General features: G+C 62.8%; 14 non-coding genes and 1 pseudogene across 14 annotated transcripts; all 15 read right to left on the bottom strand.

Moving 5' to 3' along the window:
- Positions 1-182: 182 nt before the first annotated feature.
- Positions 183-373, bottom strand: LOC148807946 (U2 spliceosomal RNA). The gene has a single exon (XR_016088555.1). It is a non-coding gene; the product is annotated as a U2 spliceosomal RNA (small nuclear RNA).
- A 785-nt stretch (positions 374-1158) lies between these two features.
- Positions 1159-1349, bottom strand: LOC148807945 (U2 spliceosomal RNA). The gene has a single exon (XR_016088554.1). It is a non-coding gene; the product is annotated as a U2 spliceosomal RNA (small nuclear RNA).
- Positions 1350-2134: 785 nt separating this feature from the next.
- On the bottom strand, positions 2135-2325 carry LOC148807944 (U2 spliceosomal RNA). Its single transcript, XR_016088552.1, has one exon. It is a non-coding gene; the product is annotated as a U2 spliceosomal RNA (small nuclear RNA).
- A 785-nt stretch (positions 2326-3110) lies between these two features.
- Positions 3111-3301, bottom strand: LOC148807943 (U2 spliceosomal RNA). The gene has a single exon (XR_016088551.1). It is a non-coding gene; the product is annotated as a U2 spliceosomal RNA (small nuclear RNA).
- A 785-nt stretch (positions 3302-4086) lies between these two features.
- On the bottom strand, positions 4087-4277 carry LOC148807942 (U2 spliceosomal RNA). Its single transcript, XR_016088550.1, has one exon. It is a non-coding gene; the product is annotated as a U2 spliceosomal RNA (small nuclear RNA).
- Positions 4278-5062: 785 nt separating this feature from the next.
- Positions 5063-5253, bottom strand: LOC148807941 (U2 spliceosomal RNA). Its single transcript, XR_016088549.1, has one exon. It is a non-coding gene; the product is annotated as a U2 spliceosomal RNA (small nuclear RNA).
- A 784-nt stretch (positions 5254-6037) lies between these two features.
- Positions 6038-6208, bottom strand: LOC148807940 (U2 spliceosomal RNA; annotated as a pseudogene).
- A 792-nt stretch (positions 6209-7000) lies between these two features.
- On the bottom strand, positions 7001-7191 carry LOC148807939 (U2 spliceosomal RNA). Its single transcript, XR_016088548.1, has one exon. It is a non-coding gene; the product is annotated as a U2 spliceosomal RNA (small nuclear RNA).
- Positions 7192-7976: 785 nt separating this feature from the next.
- Positions 7977-8167, bottom strand: LOC148807938 (U2 spliceosomal RNA). Its single transcript, XR_016088547.1, has one exon. It is a non-coding gene; the product is annotated as a U2 spliceosomal RNA (small nuclear RNA).
- Positions 8168-8952: 785 nt separating this feature from the next.
- Positions 8953-9143, bottom strand: LOC148807937 (U2 spliceosomal RNA). The gene has a single exon (XR_016088546.1). It is a non-coding gene; the product is annotated as a U2 spliceosomal RNA (small nuclear RNA).
- A 785-nt stretch (positions 9144-9928) lies between these two features.
- Positions 9929-10119, bottom strand: LOC148807936 (U2 spliceosomal RNA). The gene has a single exon (XR_016088545.1). It is a non-coding gene; the product is annotated as a U2 spliceosomal RNA (small nuclear RNA).
- A 786-nt stretch (positions 10120-10905) lies between these two features.
- Positions 10906-11096, bottom strand: LOC148807935 (U2 spliceosomal RNA). The gene has a single exon (XR_016088543.1). It is a non-coding gene; the product is annotated as a U2 spliceosomal RNA (small nuclear RNA).
- Positions 11097-11881: 785 nt separating this feature from the next.
- Positions 11882-12073, bottom strand: LOC148807934 (U2 spliceosomal RNA). Its single transcript, XR_016088512.1, has one exon. It is a non-coding gene; the product is annotated as a U2 spliceosomal RNA (small nuclear RNA).
- A 787-nt stretch (positions 12074-12860) lies between these two features.
- On the bottom strand, positions 12861-13051 carry LOC148807933 (U2 spliceosomal RNA). Its single transcript, XR_016088533.1, has one exon. It is a non-coding gene; the product is annotated as a U2 spliceosomal RNA (small nuclear RNA).
- A 787-nt stretch (positions 13052-13838) lies between these two features.
- Positions 13839-14029, bottom strand: LOC148807932 (U2 spliceosomal RNA). The gene has a single exon (XR_016088524.1). It is a non-coding gene; the product is annotated as a U2 spliceosomal RNA (small nuclear RNA).
- Positions 14030-14805: the final 776 nt, after the last annotated feature.

The raw sequence follows: 14805 nt of genomic DNA, 5'->3' as shown, positions 1-14805 counted from the left end.
CCGGCCTGCTTGCCGAGAGAGTCGAGGCGCGGGAAAGTGCACGGAGGGAGCACGGGAACGGGGAGGGGGAGAGAGAGAGACACAGAGACACACAGATGGACGAGAGACGAGACCGGAGAGGAAGGAGCTCCGGTCCACCTCGCTTGCTTGCTAGCTACGTCTGTCTTTTCACCGCTGAGAGAAGGTAGTGCACCGTTCCCGGAGGCGCTGCAATACCGGGCCGATGCGTGGAGAGGACGGAGCAAGCTCCTGATCCAGCTCCCTGTTCCAAAAATCCGTTTAATATGTGGTCCCCCGATGGGGGACGTATCAGATATTAAACTGATAAGAACAGATACTACACTTGATCTTAGCCAAAAGGCCGAGAAGCGATGCCCGACGCCGGCCTTGGGCGGGCGCGCGGGCGTCCGGCTGGCGCGCAGCGGCGCAGGCCGACGCCTCTGGAGCCCGGTCCGCACGCGGCTGCCGGCCGCCCGGACTCCGCTCTCCCCCTCTCTTGCCTGCCTGCTTGCTCGCCTGCCTGCCCGCCAGTCCCGGGCGGGGGCCCTGCTCTTTGATCTCCTGTCAACGGCCCGACAACGACCGCAGCCGCGGGGGGCGCCAGCCGGCCGGCCTCCTTAGCTTAGGCCCCTCCCACCAGCAGCAGCCGTGCCGAGTGAGCTGCAAGCGAAAGCGGACCGTCGGCACCTGCGGGCAGAGGCAAGGGGCAGCGCTCTCTCGGGAGGGACGGGGACACACACACACCTGCCTGCCTGCCGAAAAAAAGAAAGAAAAGGTGTATATACTAAGTTTTTTGGAGGGAAAACGGCCGGCTGTCGAAAGGGGCCCGCCTGCAAGGACGGGGACACACACACACACACACACACACACACACACACACACACACACACACACACAAGCCACGCCTGCCTCCCTGGAAAAAGGAGGAAAAAACTAAGTTTTTTGGAGGGAAAACGCACGGGAGCCGAAAAGGGGGCCGGCCTGCTTGCCGAGAGAGTCGAGGCGCGGGAAAGTGCACGGAGGGAGCACGGGAACGGGGAGGGGGAGAGAGAGAGACACAGAGACACACAGATGGACGAGAGACGAGACCGGAGAGGAAGGAGCTCCGGTCCACCTCGCTTGCTTGCTAGCTACGTCTGTCTTTTCACCGCTGAGAGAAGGTAGTGCACCGTTCCCGGAGGCGCTGCAATACCGGGCCGATGCGTGGAGAGGACGGAGCAAGCTCCTGATCCAGCTCCCTGTTCCAAAAATCCGTTTAATATGTGGTCCCCCGATGGGGGACGTATCAGATATTAAACTGATAAGAACAGATACTACACTTGATCTTAGCCAAAAGGCCGAGAAGCGATGCCCGACGCCGGCCTTGGGCGGGCGCGCGGGCGTCCGGCTGGCGCGCAGCGGCGCAGGCCGACGCCTCTGGAGCCCGGTCCGCACGCGGCTGCCGGCCGCCCGGACTCCGCTCTCCCCCTCTCTTGCCTGCCTGCTTGCTCGCCTGCCTGCCCGCCAGTCCCGGGCGGGGGCCCTGCTCTTTGATCTCCTGTCAACGGCCCGACAACGACCGCAGCCGCGGGGGGCGCCAGCCGGCCGGCCTCCTTAGCTTAGGCCCCTCCCACCAGCAGCAGCCGTGCCGAGTGAGCTGCAAGCGAAAGCGGACCGTCGGCACCTGCGGGCAGAGGCAAGGGGCAGCGCTCTCTCGGGAGGGACGGGGACACACACACACCTGCCTGCCTGCCGAAAAAAAGAAAGAAAAGGTGTATATACTAAGTTTTTTGGAGGGAAAACGGCCGGCTGTCGAAAGGGGCCCGCCTGCAAGGACGGGGACACACACACACACACACACACACACACACACACACACACACACACACACACAAGCCACGCCTGCCTCCCTGGAAAAAGGAGGAAAAAACTAAGTTTTTTGGAGGGAAAACGCACGGGAGCCGAAAAGGGGGCCGGCCTGCTTGCCGAGAGAGTCGAGGCGCGGGAAAGTGCACGGAGGGAGCACGGGAACGGGGAGGGGGAGAGAGAGAGACACAGAGACACACAGATGGACGAGAGACGAGACCGGAGAGGAAGGAGCTCCGGTCCACCTCGCTTGCTTGCTAGCTACGTCTGTCTTTTCACCGCTGAGAGAAGGTAGTGCACCGTTCCCGGAGGCGCTGCAATACCGGGCCGATGCGTGGAGAGGACGGAGCAAGCTCCTGATCCAGCTCCCTGTTCCAAAAATCCGTTTAATATGTGGTCCCCCGATGGGGGACGTATCAGATATTAAACTGATAAGAACAGATACTACACTTGATCTTAGCCAAAAGGCCGAGAAGCGATGCCCGACGCCGGCCTTGGGCGGGCGCGCGGGCGTCCGGCTGGCGCGCAGCGGCGCAGGCCGACGCCTCTGGAGCCCGGTCCGCACGCGGCTGCCGGCCGCCCGGACTCCGCTCTCCCCCTCTCTTGCCTGCCTGCTTGCTCGCCTGCCTGCCCGCCAGTCCCGGGCGGGGGCCCTGCTCTTTGATCTCCTGTCAACGGCCCGACAACGACCGCAGCCGCGGGGGGCGCCAGCCGGCCGGCCTCCTTAGCTTAGGCCCCTCCCACCAGCAGCAGCCGTGCCGAGTGAGCTGCAAGCGAAAGCGGACCGTCGGCACCTGCGGGCAGAGGCAAGGGGCAGCGCTCTCTCGGGAGGGACGGGGACACACACACACCTGCCTGCCTGCCGAAAAAAAGAAAGAAAAGGTGTATATACTAAGTTTTTTGGAGGGAAAACGGCCGGCTGTCGAAAGGGGCCCGCCTGCAAGGACGGGGACACACACACACACACACACACACACACACACACACACACACACACACACACAAGCCACGCCTGCCTCCCTGGAAAAAGGAGGAAAAAACTAAGTTTTTTGGAGGGAAAACGCACGGGAGCCGAAAAGGGGGCCGGCCTGCTTGCCGAGAGAGTCGAGGCGCGGGAAAGTGCACGGAGGGAGCACGGGAACGGGGAGGGGGAGAGAGAGAGACACAGAGACACACAGATGGACGAGAGACGAGACCGGAGAGGAAGGAGCTCCGGTCCACCTCGCTTGCTTGCTAGCTACGTCTGTCTTTTCACCGCTGAGAGAAGGTAGTGCACCGTTCCCGGAGGCGCTGCAATACCGGGCCGATGCGTGGAGAGGACGGAGCAAGCTCCTGATCCAGCTCCCTGTTCCAAAAATCCGTTTAATATGTGGTCCCCCGATGGGGGACGTATCAGATATTAAACTGATAAGAACAGATACTACACTTGATCTTAGCCAAAAGGCCGAGAAGCGATGCCCGACGCCGGCCTTGGGCGGGCGCGCGGGCGTCCGGCTGGCGCGCAGCGGCGCAGGCCGACGCCTCTGGAGCCCGGTCCGCACGCGGCTGCCGGCCGCCCGGACTCCGCTCTCCCCCTCTCTTGCCTGCCTGCTTGCTCGCCTGCCTGCCCGCCAGTCCCGGGCGGGGGCCCTGCTCTTTGATCTCCTGTCAACGGCCCGACAACGACCGCAGCCGCGGGGGGCGCCAGCCGGCCGGCCTCCTTAGCTTAGGCCCCTCCCACCAGCAGCAGCCGTGCCGAGTGAGCTGCAAGCGAAAGCGGACCGTCGGCACCTGCGGGCAGAGGCAAGGGGCAGCGCTCTCTCGGGAGGGACGGGGACACACACACACCTGCCTGCCTGCCGAAAAAAAGAAAGAAAAGGTGTATATACTAAGTTTTTTGGAGGGAAAACGGCCGGCTGTCGAAAGGGGCCCGCCTGCAAGGACGGGGACACACACACACACACACACACACACACACACACACACACACACACACACACAAGCCACGCCTGCCTCCCTGGAAAAAGGAGGAAAAAACTAAGTTTTTTGGAGGGAAAACGCACGGGAGCCGAAAAGGGGGCCGGCCTGCTTGCCGAGAGAGTCGAGGCGCGGGAAAGTGCACGGAGGGAGCACGGGAACGGGGAGGGGGAGAGAGAGAGACACAGAGACACACAGATGGACGAGAGACGAGACCGGAGAGGAAGGAGCTCCGGTCCACCTCGCTTGCTTGCTAGCTACGTCTGTCTTTTCACCGCTGAGAGAAGGTAGTGCACCGTTCCCGGAGGCGCTGCAATACCGGGCCGATGCGTGGAGAGGACGGAGCAAGCTCCTGATCCAGCTCCCTGTTCCAAAAATCCGTTTAATATGTGGTCCCCCGATGGGGGACGTATCAGATATTAAACTGATAAGAACAGATACTACACTTGATCTTAGCCAAAAGGCCGAGAAGCGATGCCCGACGCCGGCCTTGGGCGGGCGCGCGGGCGTCCGGCTGGCGCGCAGCGGCGCAGGCCGACGCCTCTGGAGCCCGGTCCGCACGCGGCTGCCGGCCGCCCGGACTCCGCTCTCCCCCTCTCTTGCCTGCCTGCTTGCTCGCCTGCCTGCCCGCCAGTCCCGGGCGGGGGCCCTGCTCTTTGATCTCCTGTCAACGGCCCGACAACGACCGCAGCCGCGGGGGGCGCCAGCCGGCCGGCCTCCTTAGCTTAGGCCCCTCCCACCAGCAGCAGCCGTGCCGAGTGAGCTGCAAGCGAAAGCGGACCGTCGGCACCTGCGGGCAGAGGCAAGGGGCAGCGCTCTCTCGGGAGGGACGGGGACACACACACACCTGCCTGCCTGCCGAAAAAAAGAAAGAAAAGGTGTATATACTAAGTTTTTTGGAGGGAAAACGGCCGGCTGTCGAAAGGGGCCCGCCTGCAAGGACGGGGACACACACACACACACACACACACACACACACACACACACACACACACACACAAGCCACGCCTGCCTCCCTGGAAAAAGGAGGAAAAAACTAAGTTTTTTGGAGGGAAAACGCACGGGAGCCGAAAAGGGGGCCGGCCTGCTTGCCGAGAGAGTCGAGGCGCGGGAAAGTGCACGGAGGGAGCACGGGAACGGGGAGGGGGAGAGAGAGAGACACAGAGACACACAGATGGACGAGAGACGAGACCGGAGAGGAAGGAGCTCCGGTCCACCTCGCTTGCTTGCTAGCTACGTCTGTCTTTTCACCGCTGAGAGAAGGTAGTGCACCGTTCCCGGAGGCGCTGCAATACCGGGCCGATGCGTGGAGAGGACGGAGCAAGCTCCTGATCCAGCTCCCTGTTCCAAAAATCCGTTTAATATGTGGTCCCCCGATGGGGGACGTATCAGATATTAAACTGATAAGAACAGATACTACACTTGATCTTAGCCAAAAGGCCGAGAAGCGATGCCCGACGCCGGCCTTGGGCGGGCGCGCGGGCGTCCGGCTGGCGCGCAGCGGCGCAGGCCGACGCCTCTGGAGCCCGGTCCGCACGCGGCTGCCGGCCGCCCGGACTCCGCTCTCCCCCTCTCTTGCCTGCCTGCTTGCTCGCCTGCCTGCCCGCCAGTCCCGGGCGGGGGCCCTGCTCTTTGATCTCCTGTCAACGGCCCGACAACGACCGCAGCCGCGGGGGGCGCCAGCCGGCCGGCCTCCTTAGCTTAGGCCCCTCCCACCAGCAGCAGCCGTGCCGAGTGAGCTGCAAGCGAAAGCGGACCGTCGGCACCTGCGGGCAGAGGCAAGGGGCAGCGCTCTCTCGGGAGGGACGGGGACACACACACACCTGCCTGCCTGCCGAAAAAAAGAAAGAAAAGGTGTATATACTAAGTTTTTTGGAGGGAAAACGGCCGGCTGTCGAAAGGGGCCCGCCTGCAAGGACGGGGACACACACACACACACACACACACACACACACACACACACACACACACACACAGCCACGCCTGCCTCCCTGGAAAAAGGAGGAAAAAACTAAGTTTTTTGGAGGGAAAACGCACGGGAGCCGAAAAGGGGGCCGGCCTGCTTGCCGAGAGAGTCGAGGCGCGGGAAAGTGCACGGAGGGAGCACGGGAACGGGGAGGGGGAGAGAGAGAGACACAGAGACACACAGATGGACGAGAGACGAGACCGGAGAGGAAGGAGCTCCGGTCCACCTCGCTTGCTTGCTAGCTACGTCTGTCTTTTCACCGCTGAGAGAAGGTAGTGCACCGTTCCCGGAGGCGCTGCAATACCGGGCCGATGCGTGGAGAGGACGGAGCAAGCTCCTGATCCCGTTTAATATGTGGTCCCCCGATGGGGGACGTATCAGATATTAAACTGATAAGAACAGATACTACACTTGATCTTAGCCAAAAGGCCGAGAAGCGATGCCCGACGCCGGCCTTGGGCGGGCGCGCGGGCGTCCGGCTGGCGCGCAGCGGCGCAGGCCGACGCCTCTGGAGCCCGGTCCGCACGCGGCTGCCGGCCGCCCGGACTCCGCTCTCCCCCTCTCTTGCCTGCCTGCTTGCTCGCCTGCCTGCCCGCCAGTCCCGGGCGGGGGCCCTGCTCTTTGATCTCCTGTCAACGGCCCGACAACGACCGCAGCCGCGGGGGGCGCCAGCCGGCCGGCCTCCTTAGCTTAGGCCCCTCCCACCAGCAGCAGCCGTGCCGAGTGAGCTGCAAGCGAAAGCGGACCGTCGGCACCTGCGGGCAGAGGCAAGGGGCAGCGCTCTCTCGGGAGGGACGGGGACACACACACACCTGCCTGCCTGCCGAAAAAAAGAAAGAAAAGGTGTATATACTAAGTTTTTTGGAGGGAAAACGGCCGGCTGTCGAAAGGGGCCCGCCTGCAAGGACGGGGACACACACACACACACACACACACACACACACACACACACACACACACACACAAGCCACGCCTGCCTCCCTGGAAAAAGGAGGAAAAAACTAAGTTTTTTGGAGGGAAAACGCACGGGAGCCGAAAAGGGGGCCGGCCTGCTTGCCGAGAGAGTCGAGGCGCGGGAAAGTGCACGGAGGGAGCACGGGAACGGGGAGGGGGAGAGAGAGAGACACAGAGACACACAGATGGACGAGAGACGAGACCGGAGAGGAAGGAGCTCCGAGCTCCGGTCCACCTCGCTTGCTTGCTAGCTACGTCTGTCTTTTCACCGCTGAGAGAAGGTAGTGCACCGTTCCCGGAGGCGCTGCAATACCGGGCCGATGCGTGGAGAGGACGGAGCAAGCTCCTGATCCAGCTCCCTGTTCCAAAAATCCGTTTAATATGTGGTCCCCCGATGGGGGACGTATCAGATATTAAACTGATAAGAACAGATACTACACTTGATCTTAGCCAAAAGGCCGAGAAGCGATGCCCGACGCCGGCCTTGGGCGGGCGCGCGGGCGTCCGGCTGGCGCGCAGCGGCGCAGGCCGACGCCTCTGGAGCCCGGTCCGCACGCGGCTGCCGGCCGCCCGGACTCCGCTCTCCCCCTCTCTTGCCTGCCTGCTTGCTCGCCTGCCTGCCCGCCAGTCCCGGGCGGGGGCCCTGCTCTTTGATCTCCTGTCAACGGCCCGACAACGACCGCAGCCGCGGGGGGCGCCAGCCGGCCGGCCTCCTTAGCTTAGGCCCCTCCCACCAGCAGCAGCCGTGCCGAGTGAGCTGCAAGCGAAAGCGGACCGTCGGCACCTGCGGGCAGAGGCAAGGGGCAGCGCTCTCTCGGGAGGGACGGGGACACACACACACCTGCCTGCCTGCCGAAAAAAAGAAAGAAAAGGTGTATATACTAAGTTTTTTGGAGGGAAAACGGCCGGCTGTCGAAAGGGGCCCGCCTGCAAGGACGGGGACACACACACACACACACACACACACACACACACACACACACACACACACACAAGCCACGCCTGCCTCCCTGGAAAAAGGAGGAAAAAACTAAGTTTTTTGGAGGGAAAACGCACGGGAGCCGAAAAGGGGGCCGGCCTGCTTGCCGAGAGAGTCGAGGCGCGGGAAAGTGCACGGAGGGAGCACGGGAACGGGGAGGGGGAGAGAGAGAGACACAGAGACACACAGATGGACGAGAGACGAGACCGGAGAGGAAGGAGCTCCGGTCCACCTCGCTTGCTTGCTAGCTACGTCTGTCTTTTCACCGCTGAGAGAAGGTAGTGCACCGTTCCCGGAGGCGCTGCAATACCGGGCCGATGCGTGGAGAGGACGGAGCAAGCTCCTGATCCAGCTCCCTGTTCCAAAAATCCGTTTAATATGTGGTCCCCCGATGGGGGACGTATCAGATATTAAACTGATAAGAACAGATACTACACTTGATCTTAGCCAAAAGGCCGAGAAGCGATGCCCGACGCCGGCCTTGGGCGGGCGCGCGGGCGTCCGGCTGGCGCGCAGCGGCGCAGGCCGACGCCTCTGGAGCCCGGTCCGCACGCGGCTGCCGGCCGCCCGGACTCCGCTCTCCCCCTCTCTTGCCTGCCTGCTTGCTCGCCTGCCTGCCCGCCAGTCCCGGGCGGGGGCCCTGCTCTTTGATCTCCTGTCAACGGCCCGACAACGACCGCAGCCGCGGGGGGCGCCAGCCGGCCGGCCTCCTTAGCTTAGGCCCCTCCCACCAGCAGCAGCCGTGCCGAGTGAGCTGCAAGCGAAAGCGGACCGTCGGCACCTGCGGGCAGAGGCAAGGGGCAGCGCTCTCTCGGGAGGGACGGGGACACACACACACCTGCCTGCCTGCCGAAAAAAAGAAAGAAAAGGTGTATATACTAAGTTTTTTGGAGGGAAAACGGCCGGCTGTCGAAAGGGGCCCGCCTGCAAGGACGGGGACACACACACACACACACACACACACACACACACACACACACACACACACACAAGCCACGCCTGCCTCCCTGGAAAAAGGAGGAAAAAACTAAGTTTTTTGGAGGGAAAACGCACGGGAGCCGAAAAGGGGGCCGGCCTGCTTGCCGAGAGAGTCGAGGCGCGGGAAAGTGCACGGAGGGAGCACGGGAACGGGGAGGGGGAGAGAGAGAGACACAGAGACACACAGATGGACGAGAGACGAGACCGGAGAGGAAGGAGCTCCGGTCCACCTCGCTTGCTTGCTAGCTACGTCTGTCTTTTCACCGCTGAGAGAAGGTAGTGCACCGTTCCCGGAGGCGCTGCAATACCGGGCCGATGCGTGGAGAGGACGGAGCAAGCTCCTGATCCAGCTCCCTGTTCCAAAAATCCGTTTAATATGTGGTCCCCCGATGGGGGACGTATCAGATATTAAACTGATAAGAACAGATACTACACTTGATCTTAGCCAAAAGGCCGAGAAGCGATGCCCGACGCCGGCCTTGGGCGGGCGCGCGGGCGTCCGGCTGGCGCGCAGCGGCGCAGGCCGACGCCTCTGGAGCCCGGTCCGCACGCGGCTGCCGGCCGCCCGGACTCCGCTCTCCCCCTCTCTTGCCTGCCTGCTTGCTCGCCTGCCTGCCCGCCAGTCCCGGGCGGGGGCCCTGCTCTTTGATCTCCTGTCAACGGCCCGACAACGACCGCAGCCGCGGGGGGCGCCAGCCGGCCGGCCTCCTTAGCTTAGGCCCCTCCCACCAGCAGCAGCCGTGCCGAGTGAGCTGCAAGCGAAAGCGGACCGTCGGCACCTGCGGGCAGAGGCAAGGGGCAGCGCTCTCTCGGGAGGGACGGGGACACACACACACCTGCCTGCCTGCCGAAAAAAAGAAAGAAAAGGTGTATATACTAAGTTTTTTGGAGGGAAAACGGCCGGCTGTCGAAAGGGGCCCGCCTGCAAGGACGGGGACACACACACACACACACACACACACACACACACACACACACACACACACACAAGCCACGCCTGCCTCCCTGGAAAAAGGAGGAAAAAACTAAGTTTTTTGGAGGGAAAACGCACGGGAGCCGAAAAGGGGGCCGGCCTGCTTGCCGAGAGAGTCGAGGCGCGGGAAAGTGCACGGAGGGAGCACGGGAACGGGGAGGGGGAGAGAGAGAGACACAGAGACACACAGATGGACGAGAGACGAGACCGGAGAGGAAGGAGCTCCGGTCCACCTCGCTTGCTTGCTAGCTACGTCTGTCTTTTCACCGCTGAGAGAAGGTAGTGCACCGTTCCCGGAGGCGCTGCAATACCGGGCCGATGCGTGGAGAGGACGGAGCAAGCTCCTGATCCAGCTCCCTGTTCCAAAAATCCGTTTAATATGTGGTCCCCCGATGGGGGACGTATCAGATATTAAACTGATAAGAACAGATACTACACTTGATCTTAGCCAAAAGGCCGAGAAGCGATGCCCGACGCCGGCCTTGGGCGGGCGCGCGGGCGTCCGGCTGGCGCGCAGCGGCGCAGGCCGACGCCTCTGGAGCCCGGTCCGCACGCGGCTGCCGGCCGCCCGGACTCCGCTCTCCCCCTCTCTTGCCTGCCTGCTTGCTCGCCTGCCTGCCCGCCAGTCCCGGGCGGGGGCCCTGCTCTTTGATCTCCTGTCAACGGCCCGACAACGACCGCAGCCGCGGGGGGCGCCAGCCGGCCGGCCTCCTTAGCTTAGGCCCCTCCCACCAGCAGCAGCCGTGCCGAGTGAGCTGCAAGCGAAAGCGGACCGTCGGCACCTGCGGGCAGAGGCAAGGGGCAGCGCTCTCTCGGGAGGGACGGGGACACACACACACCTGCCTGCCTGCCGAAAAAAAGAAAGAAAAGGTGTATATACTAAGTTTTTTGGAGGGAAAACGGCCGGCTGTCGAAAGGGGCCCGCCTGCAAGGACGGGGCACACACACACACACACACACACACACACACACACACACACACACACACACACAAGCCACGCCTGCCTCCCTGGAAAAAGGAGGAAAAAACTAAGTTTTTTGGAGGGAAAACGCACGGGAGCCGAAAAGGGGGCCGGCCTGCTTGCCGAGAGAGTCGAGGCGCGGGAAAGTGCACGGAGGGAGCACGGGAACGGGGAGGGGGAGAGAGAGAGACACAGAGACACACAGATGGACGAGAGACGAGACCGGAGAGGAAGGAGCTCCGGTCCACCTCGCTTGCTTGCTAGCTACGTCTGTCTTTTCACCGCTGAGAGAAGGTAGTGCACCGTTCCCGGAGGCGCTGCAATACCGGGCCGATGCGTGGAGAGGACGGAGCAAGCTCCTGATCCAGCTCCCTGTTCCAAAAATCCGTTTAATATGTGGTCCCCCGATGGGGGACGTATCAGATATTAAACTGATAAGAACAGATACTACACTTGATCTTAGCCAAAAGGCCGAGAAGCGATGCCCGACGCCGGCCTTGGGCGGGCGCGCGGGCGTCCGGCTGGCGCGCAGCGGCGCAGGCCGACGCCTCTGGAGCCCGGTCCGCACGCGGCTGCCGGCCGCCCGGACTCCGCTCTCCCCCTCTCTTGCCTGCCTGCTTGCTCGCCTGCCTGCCCGCCAGTCCCGGGCGGGGGCCCTGCTCTTTGATCTCCTGTCAACGGCCCGACAACGACCGCAGCCGCGGGGGGCGCCAGCCGGCCGGCCTCCTTAGCTTAGGCCCCTCCCACCAGCAGCAGCCGTGCCGAGTGAGCTGCAAGCGAAAGCGGACCGTCGGCACCTGCGGGCAGAGGCAAGGGGCAGCGCTCTCTCGGGAGGGACGGGGACACACACACACCTGCCTGCCTGCCGAAAAAAAGAAAGAAAAGGTGTATATACTAAGTTTTTTGGAGGGAAAACGGCCGGCTGTCGAAAGGGGCCCGCCTGCAAGGACGGGGACACACACACACACACACACACACACACACACACACACACACACACACACACAAGCCACGCCTGCCTCCCTGGAAAAAGGAGGAAAAAACTAAGTTTTTTGGAGGGAAAACGCACGGGAGCCGAAAAGGGGGCCGGCCTGCTTGCCGAGAGAGTCGAGGCGCGGGAAAGTGCACGGAGGGAGCACGGGAACGGGGAGGGGGAGAGAGAGAGACACAGAGACACACAGATGGACGAGAGACGAGACCGGAGAGGAAGGAGCTCCGGTCCACCTCGCTTGCTTGCTAGCTACGTCTGTCTTTTCACCGCTGAGAGAAGGTAGTGCACCGTTCCCGGAGGCGCTGCAATACCGGGCCGATGCGTGGAGAGGACGGAGCAAGCTCCTGATCCAGCTCCCTGTTCCAAAAATCCGTTTAATATGTGGTCCCCCGATGGGGGACGTATCAGATATTAAACTGATAAGAACAAGATACTACACTTGATCTTAGCCAAAAGGCCGAGAAGCGATGCCCGACGCCGGCCTTGGGCGGGCGCGCGGGCGTCCGGCTGGCGCGCAGCGGCGCAGGCCGACGCCTCTGGAGCCCGGTCCGCACGCGGCTGCCGGCCGCCCGGACTCCGCTCTCCCCCTCTCTTGCCTGCCTGCTTGCTCGCCTGCCTGCCCGCCAGTCCCGGGCGGGGGCCCTGCTCTTTGATCTCCTGTCAACGGCCCGACAACGACCGCAGCCGCGGGGGGCGCCAGCCGGCCGGCCTCCTTAGCTTAGGCCCCTCCCACCAGCAGCAGCCGTGCCGAGTGAGCTGCAAGCGAAAGCGGACCGTCGGCACCTGCGGGCAGAGGCAAGGGGCAGCGCTCTCTCGGGAGGGACGGGGACACACACACACCTGCCTGCCTGCCGAAAAAAAGAAAGAAAAGGTGTATATACTAAGTTTTTTGGAGGGAAAACGGCCGGCTGTCGAAAGGGGCCCGCCTGCAAGGACGGGGACACACACACACACACACACACACACACACACACACACACACACACACACACACAAGCCACGCCTGCCTCCCTGGAAAAAGGAGGAAAAAACTAAGTTTTTTGGAGGGAAAACGCACGGGAGCCGAAAAGGGGGCCGGCCTGCTTGCCGAGAGAGTCGAGGCGCGGGAAAGTGCACGGAGGGAGCACGGGAACGGGGAGGGGGAGAGAGAGAGACACAGAGACACACAGATGGACGAGAGACGAGACCGGAGAGGAAGGAGCTCCGGTCCACCTCGCTTGCTTGCTAGCTACGTCTGTCTTTTCACCGCTGAGAGAAGGTAGTGCACCGTTCCCGGAGGCGCTGCAATACCGGGCCGATGCGTGGAGAGGACGGAGCAAGCTCCTGATCCAGCTCCCTGTTCCAAAAATCCGTTTAATATGTGGTCCCCCGATGGGGGACGTATCAGATATTAAACTGATAAGAACAGATACTACACTTGATCTTAGCCAAAAGGCCGAGAAGCGATGCCCGACGCCGGCCTTGGGCGGGCGCGCGGGCGTCCGGCTGGCGCGCAGCGGCGCAGGCCGACGCCTCTGGAGCCCGGTCCGCACGCGGCTGCCGGCCGCCCGGACTCCGCTCTCCCCCTCTCTTGCCTGCCTGCTTGCTCGCCTGCCTGCCCGCCAGTCCCGGGCGGGGGCCCTGCTCTTTGATCTCCTGTCAACGGCCCGACAACGACCGCAGCCGCGGGGGGCGCCAGCCGGCCGGCCTCCTTAGCTTAGGCCCCTCCCACCAGCAGCAGCCGTGCCGAGTGAGCTGCAAGCGAAAGCGGACCGTCGGCACCTGCGGGCAGAGGCAAGGGGCAGCGCTCTCTCGGGAGGGACGGGGACACACACACACCTGCCTGCCTGCCGAAAAAAAGAAAGAAAAGGTGTATATACTAAGTTTTTTGGAGGGAAAACGGCCGGCTGTCGAAAGGGGCCCGCCTGCAAGGACGGGGACACACACACACACACACACACACACACACACACACACACACACACACACACACAAGCCACGCCTGCCTCCCTGGAAAAAGGAGGAAAAAACTAAGTTTTTTGGAGGGAAAACGCACGGGAGCCGAAAAGGGGGCCGGCCTGCTTGCCGAGAGAGTCGAGGCGCGGGAAAGTGCACGGAGGGAGCACGGGAACGGGGAGGGGGAGAGAGAGAGACACAGAGACACACAGATGGACGAGAGACGAGACCGGAGAGGAAGGAGCTCCGGTCCACCTCGCTTGCTTGCTAGCTACGTCTGTCTTTTCACCGCTGAGAGAAGGTAGTGCACCGTTCCCGGAGGCGCTGCAATACCGGGCCGATGCGTGGAGAGGACGGAGCAAGCTCCTGATCCAGCTCCCTGTTCCAAAAATCCGTTTAATATGTGGTCCCCCGATGGGGGACGTATCAGATATTAAACTGATAAGAACAGATACTACACTTGATCTTAGCCAAAAGGCCGAGAAGCGATGCCCGACGCCGGCCTTGGGCGGGCGCGCGGGCGTCCGGCTGGCGCGCAGCGGCGCAGGCCGACGCCTCTGGAGCCCGGTCCGCACGCGGCTGCCGGCCGCCCGGACTCCGCTCTCCCCCTCTCTTGCCTGCCTGCTTGCTCGCCTGCCTGCCCGCCAGTCCCGGGCGGGGGCCCTGCTCTTTGATCTCCTGTCAACGGCCCGACAACGACCGCAGCCGCGGGGGGCGCCAGCCGGCCGGCCTCCTTAGCTTAGGCCCCTCCCACCAGCAGCAGCCGTGCCGAGTGAGCTGCAAGCGAAAGCGGACCGTCGGCACCTGCGGGCAGAGGCAAGGGGCAGCGCTCTCTCGGGAGGGACGGGGACACACACACACCTGCCTGCCTGCCGAAAAAAAGAAAGAAAAGGTGTATATACTAAGTTTTTTGGAGGGAAAACGGCCGGCTGTCGAAAGGGGCCCGCCTGCAAGGACGGGGACACACACACACACACACACACACACACACACACACACACACACACACACACACAAGCCACGCCTGCCTCCCTGGAAAAAGGAGGAAAAAACTAAGTTTTTTGGAGGGAAAACGCACGGGAGCCGAAAAGGGGGCCGGCCTGCTTGCCGAGAGAGTCGAGGCGCGGGAAAGTGCACGGAGGGAGCACGGGAACGGGGAGGGGGAGAGAGAGAGACACAGAGACACACAGATGGACGAGAGACGAGACCGGAGAGGAAGGAGCTCCGGTCCACCTCGCTTGCTTGCTAGCTACGTCTGTCTTTTCA

Source organism: Atractosteus spatula, unplaced genomic scaffold, assembly GCF_055471065.1.
Source record: "Atractosteus spatula isolate fAtrSpa1 unplaced genomic scaffold, fAtrSpa1.hap1 Scaffold_25, whole genome shotgun sequence".
In the NCBI taxonomy this organism is placed as follows: Eukaryota; Metazoa; Chordata; class Actinopteri; order Semionotiformes; family Lepisosteidae; genus Atractosteus; species Atractosteus spatula.
Note: the sequence above shows the minus strand (reverse complement) of the source record. Positions and strands in the feature narration are given on the sequence as shown.